The 8933-nt window shown below is 62.4% G+C and overlaps 1 long non-coding RNA gene across 1 annotated transcript; it reads left to right on the forward strand.

Moving 5' to 3' along the window:
* The first annotated feature begins 66 nt into the window (after positions 1-66).
* On the forward strand, positions 67-3444 carry LOC115273944. Its single transcript, XR_003901015.1, has 3 exons — positions 67-287; positions 1562-1627; positions 2151-3444. It is a non-coding gene; the product is annotated as an uncharacterized LOC115273944 (long non-coding RNA).
* Positions 3445-8933: the final 5489 nt, after the last annotated feature.

Consider the following 8933-nt stretch of genomic DNA (forward strand, 5'->3'; position numbering starts at 1 on the left):
CGGTCCCTGGATGCGGCCGCCGGGCCTTTGCGTGTGGGCACGGAGACCGCCGTGTCCGCCGCCCCTCCCCCGCCCAGAGGGAACCGGGCGAAGGGACTCTGGTGGTCAAAGCCAGGGGTGAAGGTGGAGCTGGTGTTCTGCCCGTCACACCCTGGCTTGGGCAGGGAGTTCCCAGGCCCTCCCCCGGTGCCCTCCCCGCCCCCCCAAGATTCCCTGCGATTGTGGAAACTGCTTTTCAAGGCTTGGGGACATTGAGGCCGGCCCCGCGATGGGCGGGCTGGCCGAGGGTAGGCGGGCTGCCCCCTGCTCTGCGGCACACCAGGGGCATTCCAAGGGGCATTCCAAGGGGCATCCTTCTTCCCGTCATGGCAGCCCGTGACCTCGCACGGGCCTTAGCCCGGAATCCGGGGTCTGGGCACTGCCGCGCCACCGCGGGCGTCGGGAGCGGCTCTGGAGAGCCACCGCAGCTCCGAGGGCCCGAGCTGCCAGCCTGCAGGGAGCCGGGTGGAGAGCGGGGGCTGCCCCTGGGCTGTGGGGAGGGCGGCCCCTCCACACCCTCCTTCCTGCCGCCTCAAATTAAACTCCATGAGCCTCCCTTTTTCCTTCTGCTCTATTTGGATTTTTTTCCTTTTAATTCAAGGAAGAAACGGGTGGAGGCAGGGAGAAGGTGTTTAAATTAAGTCCTCGTAATATAAGAAAAATTACATTTTTCCTTCCAGGACGGGAGTTTCATAAAGATAATTATTGTAATTATTCGTCCTATCTCTATGACAAATGTTATTTTTATTACTTGCTTTTTTATCTTCATCTCCCCGTGTGAGGGGCTTCTGGGGGACGGGCCTGAGTGGGTCTGTGCCCACGGCCATGCACACGGGGTGGGGGGTGCCCGTGCCACTGACACATATGAACCCCCAGCCCTCTCCCTGGCTTTAGGCCTCTCCCACCTCCTGGTCCCCGGGTCCCCTCCCTCGTGACTCGCTGCCCGCGCTGTGGTATGACAGCAGCTTCCAAGGGCTTCCTTGTGGGCCGACAGGCAGGGAGCAGCGGTACAGGTGGAATTTGAGGCTCCGCCTCTCTGTGACCTCCAGCAGGGGGTGGGAGCATGGCCTGTCTCACAGGGGCAACTGGCTTCCGTCGGCCCCTGGGTGGACTTACTGTGTGACACAGGAGGCCCGGGTGGGGGTGACTTGCCCACAGGCACCAGAGAGCGGGGATTTGATCCCAGATCAATCATTCAGTTACAATGAGGTTTTTTTTGCTGTTGATTGGTGAAAAACAAACATTTTTATTCACCACCTTCAAACCTTGCTCTGCGCTGCCTTGGGGTGAGATGGAACCAGACACCCCCAGTCTCTGGGGTTGGGGTTCAGCAAAGGGAGGGGCAGTGGGAGTGTGCAGGAAGACTTCTGGGAAATAGAGGGCATTGTGTCTGGGGCTTTGATGTATGATTAGGAGTTTAATGGGTGGCACCTCCCCTAGCCTTGGGGAACGGGGTATAGCCCCCGGAGGTCTCTGGCACTGAGTGCCCTTACTCCAGCAACCCCTGTCCCCTCTCTTCCAGCTGCCACGCCGCCCAATGCTGTGGACCGACCCTGCCTGAGGCTGAAGGTTTATGTGCGGCCGACCAGTAAGTGTTCGGGGCGTCATGCAGGGTCTCCCCCCGTTGTGTACAGAACCCACAGAGCCCGCCGAGCGGTCAGCAGAGCCAGGGAGGGGTCAGAACACCGCCCCAGGAGCCCCACAGCCTCAGCAATGGCGGGGGCGGCTCCTGGTCCCGAACCTCCGTGTCCTCTGAGAACATTGAGACGCTCATCACCGAAGGTGAAGTCCGTGGCCGCCCTCTGCTGAGGCCACAGCCCCCTTCATCCAACACCAGCCAAGTTCCCCATCGGTGGACAGGGCCCATGTTCTAGGAACATCATAGCGACATCCAGAGAAGGGAGGCGTCTCCGCAGCCTTGTGACTTCACCCAGGTGCCGGCACACATCATTTGGCACCTGCTGTGTGCCATGCTCTGCACCAAAGGCACAGCCCCAGTCAAGATGGACAGAAATCTCTGAATCTGGGAGGTGCAGCTGAGGCAGAATGTGGGTGATGGGGTGCGGCGAGCTGGGGTGAGTGATGACCATCCTGTCTCTGTGTCCCCCCAGACGAGACCCTGTACGAGGCCCCGGAGCCCATCTTCACCAGCAATAACTCGTGCAGCGGCTTGGGCGCCTGCCAGCTGGTGCTCAGCACTGTCCCCGTGCTGTGGACCCTCCTGGGCTCCTAGTCCCCGCCCACCGGACGGCCCGCCCAGAGGCCAGCTAGAGGCTCGGTTTCTCCCTCAACCGGTGCTGCCCCCGCCAGGACCAGCCCTGGGGCCGCGGCTCAGGGCGCGGATGCCCCAGAGGCTGGGCGTCTGTCCAGCCTCCCGACCGGGCCGTCCCCGGAGGCTGGAGAAGCCACGGACCTCTCGGCAGTGGTTTTCTTTTATGACTGAATCAGAAAGACTTGAGTTTTTAATTTAATTTATTGCTTGCTGTTGCCGGTGACTTTGGGAAGGAAACAGAGTGGATGCTGTGGGTCCCTGGGCCCCTGGTCCGGTCACTCCATTTGTTGGTTCCGGGCTGGAGCCCTCCGTGGACCTCCCCGGTGCCCGGGACAGGGCGGTCTGAGACGGAGGGGGCCTAATTCTGGTCCGGGAATCCGAGCCCGCCCCCTGCCCCGCTCCCGGGATGACGACGGTTTCCCCGAGTGGAAATCCGTGGAAATCCGGGTGTTTGATGTGGAGCGCTGGCCCCATCACAATCCCCGCCCCCTCGACTTAGAACCCCTTAGGCCCCACCCACCCGGTCCCCCCAGCCTCTCGCGAACCCCCGAGGCCCCCGAGGCCAAGAAGACCCGATGGTTTCTGTAAATAGAGCCAGCAAGTATATACTGTGATTTATTTTTACTGTATTCCTAAGGAGGGCCTGGAAAGTTTTTTTTTTTCTTACCCCTTCACGGGAGGGGGGGCACTTTTATTTTGGTGGGGGGTGGGGGGACTTTTAGAGTAGAAACTGCACTTCGCAGTAAGCTCGCGTGTCTGTCAGAGCCCCTCCCCTACTCTCGGAACTAATACTGTTTATAAGAAAAGAGAAAACAGGACAAAACAAAACGCGGGGGCCACCACCAAGAAAAGACCCCCCCCGACACTTTAAAGAAGCAAACTGCATTTATACAGATTTCATATTTCCTACCCACCTCTCCTGATCTGTGTTTTATATATATTATATATAGATCTATATGGTGCCAGGCCGCTGGGAGAGGCTCCTGGATGCCCGCCGGGGGCGGGGGCTTTTGTAGGGGGCAGCGTGGGCGGGCGGCGTTGCCACGCCTGGAGCTGGCGACCTGGACCCCCCCTCCATTACAATCAACTTTGGATTCTGTATTTTTTTATAATAAAATGAGCGTAAACTTCAAGGGCGTGCACGTGTGTCTGGGCCCCGTCGGCCCCAGCGGGAGGGCCCTTGGACCTGGGACTCACCGGGAGCGAGGCTGGGCTCTGCCCGCGACAGGTGGCCTTGGGGACCTCCCGGGACCAGTCGCGATGCGTTCCTTGCTTGTTTGGAGGCTAGGCCCCCGGAGGAGCACCTTACAGGGGGCTGTATCTTTCACTGCCCTGCATGGGCCTCGGTTTCCTGCTGCGAGAAATGGGAACAAGCCCCCTGCTCCCTGGGGCAGCGGGGAGGGTGGAGGGAGGAGCCTGGCTGGCTGTGAGTATACACGGGCGGACACGGGGCGGGGGGGGGGGGTGTGCCAGTGCCTTGGCTCCTCGGGCCTCCTGCTCTGGCATCCTTGGCTGGCGGGCCAACCTCGCGTCCCCTAACGGGTCTTGGAGGACCCAATCAAATCCTATGACATCTGTGTCACCAAGCTCTACTGCTGTGTGACTCAGTTTCCCTAACTTTTCAGACCAGGGTGGGGTCTGCTGTTGCTTTTTTTTTTTTAATTTTTGACAGTTTATTTATTTTGAGAGAGAGAGAGAGTGCACACGCAGGGAGGGGCAGAGGGAGGGAGAGAATCCCAAGCAGGCTCCATGATCAGCACAAAGCCCACCATGGGGCTCGATCCCACCATCCTGGGATCACGACCTGAGTCAAAATCAAGGGACGCTGAAGGGACTGAGCCACCCAGGTGCCGGGCCGTTACCTCTCAGCCCCTCTAGCTTTGCAGAAGGCAGGCGTCTGGGGCCGTGGGTCCCGGCGGCCTCCACCCCAGCCCAGCCCCAGATGGGGGCACAGAGAGGCGGGGGGGGGGCCACCCAGCAGGCCCTCTCAGCTGCCTATCGCCTTGGTGGTGCGTCCAGGACCCAGCCTCGGGGGCACAGTCGGCAGGGAGGAAAGGCTGTCCGCTAATTAATTCTGCGGAGCTGGGCCCCGCGACAGGGCCTGCCTGTCAATGAAGCCAGTGAGCGGCACAAAGGGCCCTGTGTGCGCCCCGCCTGCCCTGCCGGTGTCTCAGGATGGACGAGGGCTGGAGGGGCTCCTAAGGACCCCGGCCCCACGCAGCACCCGATGCCCAGGGGAAGCCGACTCTGGGCGGGACCCTGGGGCGGGTCTTAGCCACTGGCCTTCATCTTCTTACTGAAGAAAAAGTTGCTGAGATACTACAATTCACATGGCACGCCACCCGCCCACTGAAGGTACAGTCCCAGGGGCTCACGGTCCGTGGGTTCGAGCCCCGCGTCGGGCTCTGTGCTGACCGCTAGCTCAGAGCCTGGAGCCTGCTTCCAGTTCTGTGTCTCCTTCTCTCTCTGACCCTCCCCCTCTCATGCTTTGTCTCTCCTGTATCAAAAATAAATAAAACATTAAAAAAAAATCTTAAAAAATAAAATAAAATTAAATTAAATTTAAAATAGAGTACAATCCCACAATTTTTAGTACAGTTGTGCAACCATCACCTCTATCCAATTCCAGAACATTCTGTCACCCCAAAGGATGCCCCGCCCCCTATCATGTCACCCCCAACCCCTGGCACCCCCTCCCGTCCGTGGACGAGCCTGTTCCGGACGGTCCCGCACGTGGACTCCCACCCCGCGTGGCCTCCCGTGTCCGGTTCCCTCCCGGAGCGTCCTGTGTTCGGGGTCCGTCCACGGGGCGGCGGGCGCGGGCGCCTTGCTCCTGCTCGCGGCCGAGGGGTGGTCCCATACGTGGATACATCACATTTTGTTTATCTATGCACCAGTTCATGAATAAAGCATTTCCAGTTTTTTAAGACACAGTTTTAGCACAAAATGTGACCTTGGATGTGGAAGGGCAAAAATAGCTTTATTCCACCTCAGGGTCTTGGCACATGCTGTTCCGCCTGTGTGGTGTACCCTTCCTGCAGGTCACTGAGCCCTGATCGGCTCTCTCCCTGAGACCTTTCAGATTAGGTCACATGTTCCCCCATGCCCACTCTGGCTGGGAGTTCCCAGGGGGCGGGGCCATCACTGGGGCGCAGTGCCCACACTTGGGGTACACCCTTTGGGCTTGTCGTCTGCTATGTGCAGAGGAAGCACCCAGCCGCACTGGCCCACGCACTCCCCTCACTACGGCCGCTTGCATCTAGGGCCTGGGGCACCAGCCACCCCTCCCTGCCTCAGGGGCCACCTCACCAGGAGGAGGGACTGCTCGAGCCCAGAGCCCAGGCTGCATCGGGAGCATCCGGGACCCTGCAGCCCCCACCGCAGCCTCTCTGCGGGCTCCCTGGGCAGCTGTCTGTATGCGGCCCCTGAGCAGAGGACACTTGATTTCTTTCCCAAGGCTGGTTATTACTGCTGCCTGGGTGGCCCGCTGTGGGGAGTGGGTCTGGGAAGGGGTCTGGGAGGGGGAACGGGGGGCCTGAAGTCCCCCCAACACTTCCAGCTGCTCTGGGATGGATGCGCCTCCCCACCGTTGGCCCCGGTTAGATTTGTGGTTGTATGGCTTTGAGGGGTCACTCCTCAGTCCCAGGATGGGGCCCTGGCTTCCCCTCTCCATCTCCACTATGGAAAACCCCCCAAGACCCCAGTAGCCCTCACACTCAGGGCTGGTGGGGACCCCCCTGATTTTAGGGGTCCCGTGGAGCCCCTGGGGCACGGTCACACTGCCGGAAGTCCCCAGGGCTCCTGCCTCCTGCTGCAAGGAGCTGCCTGGGATCCTCACCCCTGCTCCTCCCCTCCACCCCCTCTGCGCACCCAGCCCCACCCCCCCAGGGCCACCGCCCCGCCTGCACCTTCCCAATTATCTTCCCTCCCTCCCTCTCCCCGCTCCTCAAGGCTCCAGATCTCATGTCTCCTCCTCTAGACTGCCAGCTCCTGGAGGGCAGGGACTTTTGTCTATCCTGGTCACACCTGCATCCTCAGTGCCTAGAATGTGCCTGGTCCACAGTAGGCGCTCAATGAATTCTTGTTGATGGAATGAATGAATAAATGTGGCAGCTGCTTGATTAGGAAACAATATAACATATGAATGAATGGTGTTTCCAACGCCAGTGTCAGTACTCCCAACAAGCATTGAGTGTGCGCCTGCTGTATGCGGTCAGCGCTGGGCCCTTCCTTGGCCTGCGTGCCCTCGTGGCCTCTGGGCCCAGTATCTGGGGGACTTTCAGGCCACAGGGGGAGACCACACTGCTGGAGCCCCTGATCAGGCTGCAGGTGGCCAGGCGGCCACTGATGGACAGTAAAAACATGTTCACGGCTGGAAGCCCCCCCCCGGGAGCTATAGGTCACTGCACAAGGACACCCAAGCCGGAAACTAAGTGGACGAAGCCAGGCAGGAGTGGCCAGCAGGGCAGACTGCCCTGGGAGGGGTTCAGGCCCGTCCAGCTGCTGGGCTGCAGGCATCATTAGAACACCAGCAGCCAGGTCGCTGGGCTGGGCCAGGGTGTGGTGGGGGGCGGCTGGCATGCCAAGAACAGGGCAGGCTGCAGGCCCGGTGGCAACGTGGGCACAGAGACCAGACTGATGGACAACCCGGGTGCCGGCTGTGGAGGCGGGGCGGGGGAGGGGAGAGCAGAGGTCTGCAAGGAGGCAGGTGGGGGAGCCATGGGAGGCCCTGGGGCAGGACCGGAGCCCAGAAGGAGTGGACTCTGGAGGGTGGGGGCTTCCAGGCACAAGGACCTGCACCCCCCCCAGGAGGGGTCCAGAGGCTGCTGGAAGTGCCCCTGCTCCCTGCACCCTCACCTGCTCCGGCAGAAACGCCGCGGTGGCCCCCGTGGGCACTACCACACTTAGGGAACCTCAAGGATGCTCAGGGGCGGAGGCCCGGATGTTTGGGGTGAGCCCTCTGCCACTGAGGCCAGAGAAACTCTGGCGGGTACTGCTTAGCGGGAGTCCCTGAAGCACCCCGCAGACGGGGAAACAGGCTGAGAGGCCGGGGCCCCTCAAGGACAGTGCAGTCTCCGGTGGGGGGGGCACGAGTGACAGCTCAGATGGGGACAGAGGCCCCACCAGTCCCTTCTGGTCCTTGGAGTGAGTCCAGAGCCACCCCCAGGCCTCTGTGGGATCAGGATTTGGATCTCAAGGAGGCCTAGGGCAGCCCAGGGGAGTGAGACCAGGGCCCCCCCCCTCCCCCAGCAGCCAGGAAACATTCCTTGTGACCCCTGAGTCCCTGAAGCTGTCAAGTCTCGGCTCGGGTTTGGGAGCCTAGGAGCCCTGCTGCGGGCTCCAGGCCAGACGCCCCGCCCCCGCAAAGGCAGTGCGGGCCTTTCCCTCTGGGCCTGGGGCGCTGGCCTGACTCCCGGGGTGGGGTGCGGCTAGAAGCGTCCAGGAAAGTCACTGCCCAGGGCCCCTCCCCCTGGCCTCTCAAGCCCGAGCTCCCGAGGGGCCCGGCTGATGGAGCGCAGGGGGGCGGAGGGGGGTGAGCGCTGCGGGTTAGGATGGCGCTTCCCGAGCCCCCTCCCCCACCCCCGCCTAGACTCCTCCCGGGCCCCCCCCTCCGCGATCTTTCGAATGAAGGGTCGATCGCTGGCACCTCCGAGGGCTGCCCCAGCCCGACGAGCGGGAAGCCGGGCCGGGTCCGGCGTGGCCCCAGCCGGGGGAGGGGCCTGGGGGAGGAAGGGGAGGCGGGAGGCGGCGGCGCGGGCGGGGGCGGGCGGCCCGGGGCGCCCCTCCGGGGAAGGCCTTGAGCCTGAGACCGGCGGGGAGGCCAGGAAACGCCTGCGCCCCCCGCGGCACGCCGGGAACACGAGCGAGGAACCCCCAGCCCTCCCCGCCGCCGGCTCTCCCATCCAGCCCGGGTCCCTCCGGTGGGACCTCCCCCGGGGCCTCCCCCAAGCCCCTCTTCCCGCCTCCGTGCCTCTGCCCGGCCAGTAGCCCACCGGGCACTCTGTTGTCACGGCGCTCCTCGCTCGGGGCCTCAGTTTCCCCATTTACAGACTGCGGGCGTGAGCTCTGGTCTCTGAGGAGTGAGGAGGAGGGAGGGGCGGCTGGTTTGGGCCCGCTTTGTCTAAACTGACTCGGTTTCTGCATTTGTGTGATGTGCCCCAAGGTCTGGCTCCCAGCCGCAACTCCGCCTTTCTCCACATGCACCCCAGTTTACCCTTCTGGTACTCAGAGGAAACCCATCTCAGACCCATGTTATAGATGGGAAAGCTGAGGCTGGACGAGGGTGGCACCACCCCAGACCCCATGGCTGGCTGGCGCCCTGCTGGAGCTGGCCCCCTTAGCCTGGATGGGGGGTGGGGTGGGGGAGGGCGTGATGCCCTCGGTCCAGCCTCCTGGCCCAGCAGCCCCGGTGGGTGGCACAGGCTGGAATAGCCCTTTCAGGGTGGGCTCTGAGGAGTGGCAGGCCTGGCGGGTCCTTGGGGGGCAGCAAAATTAGAGCCGGTGATTGCCCTGCCGTGGGGGGTAGGCACCCCCAAAAGGGTACTCTTCGGGGCCTGCTTGGCAACGCCCACTGGCTTCTGGCAGGGGCGGTTCAGGCCCCTCCCTGTGCCTTTGCCGGCCC

Source organism: Suricata suricatta, chromosome 12 (assembly GCF_006229205.1).
Source record: "Suricata suricatta isolate VVHF042 chromosome 12, meerkat_22Aug2017_6uvM2_HiC, whole genome shotgun sequence".
NCBI lineage: Eukaryota > Metazoa > Chordata > Mammalia > Carnivora > Herpestidae > Suricata > Suricata suricatta.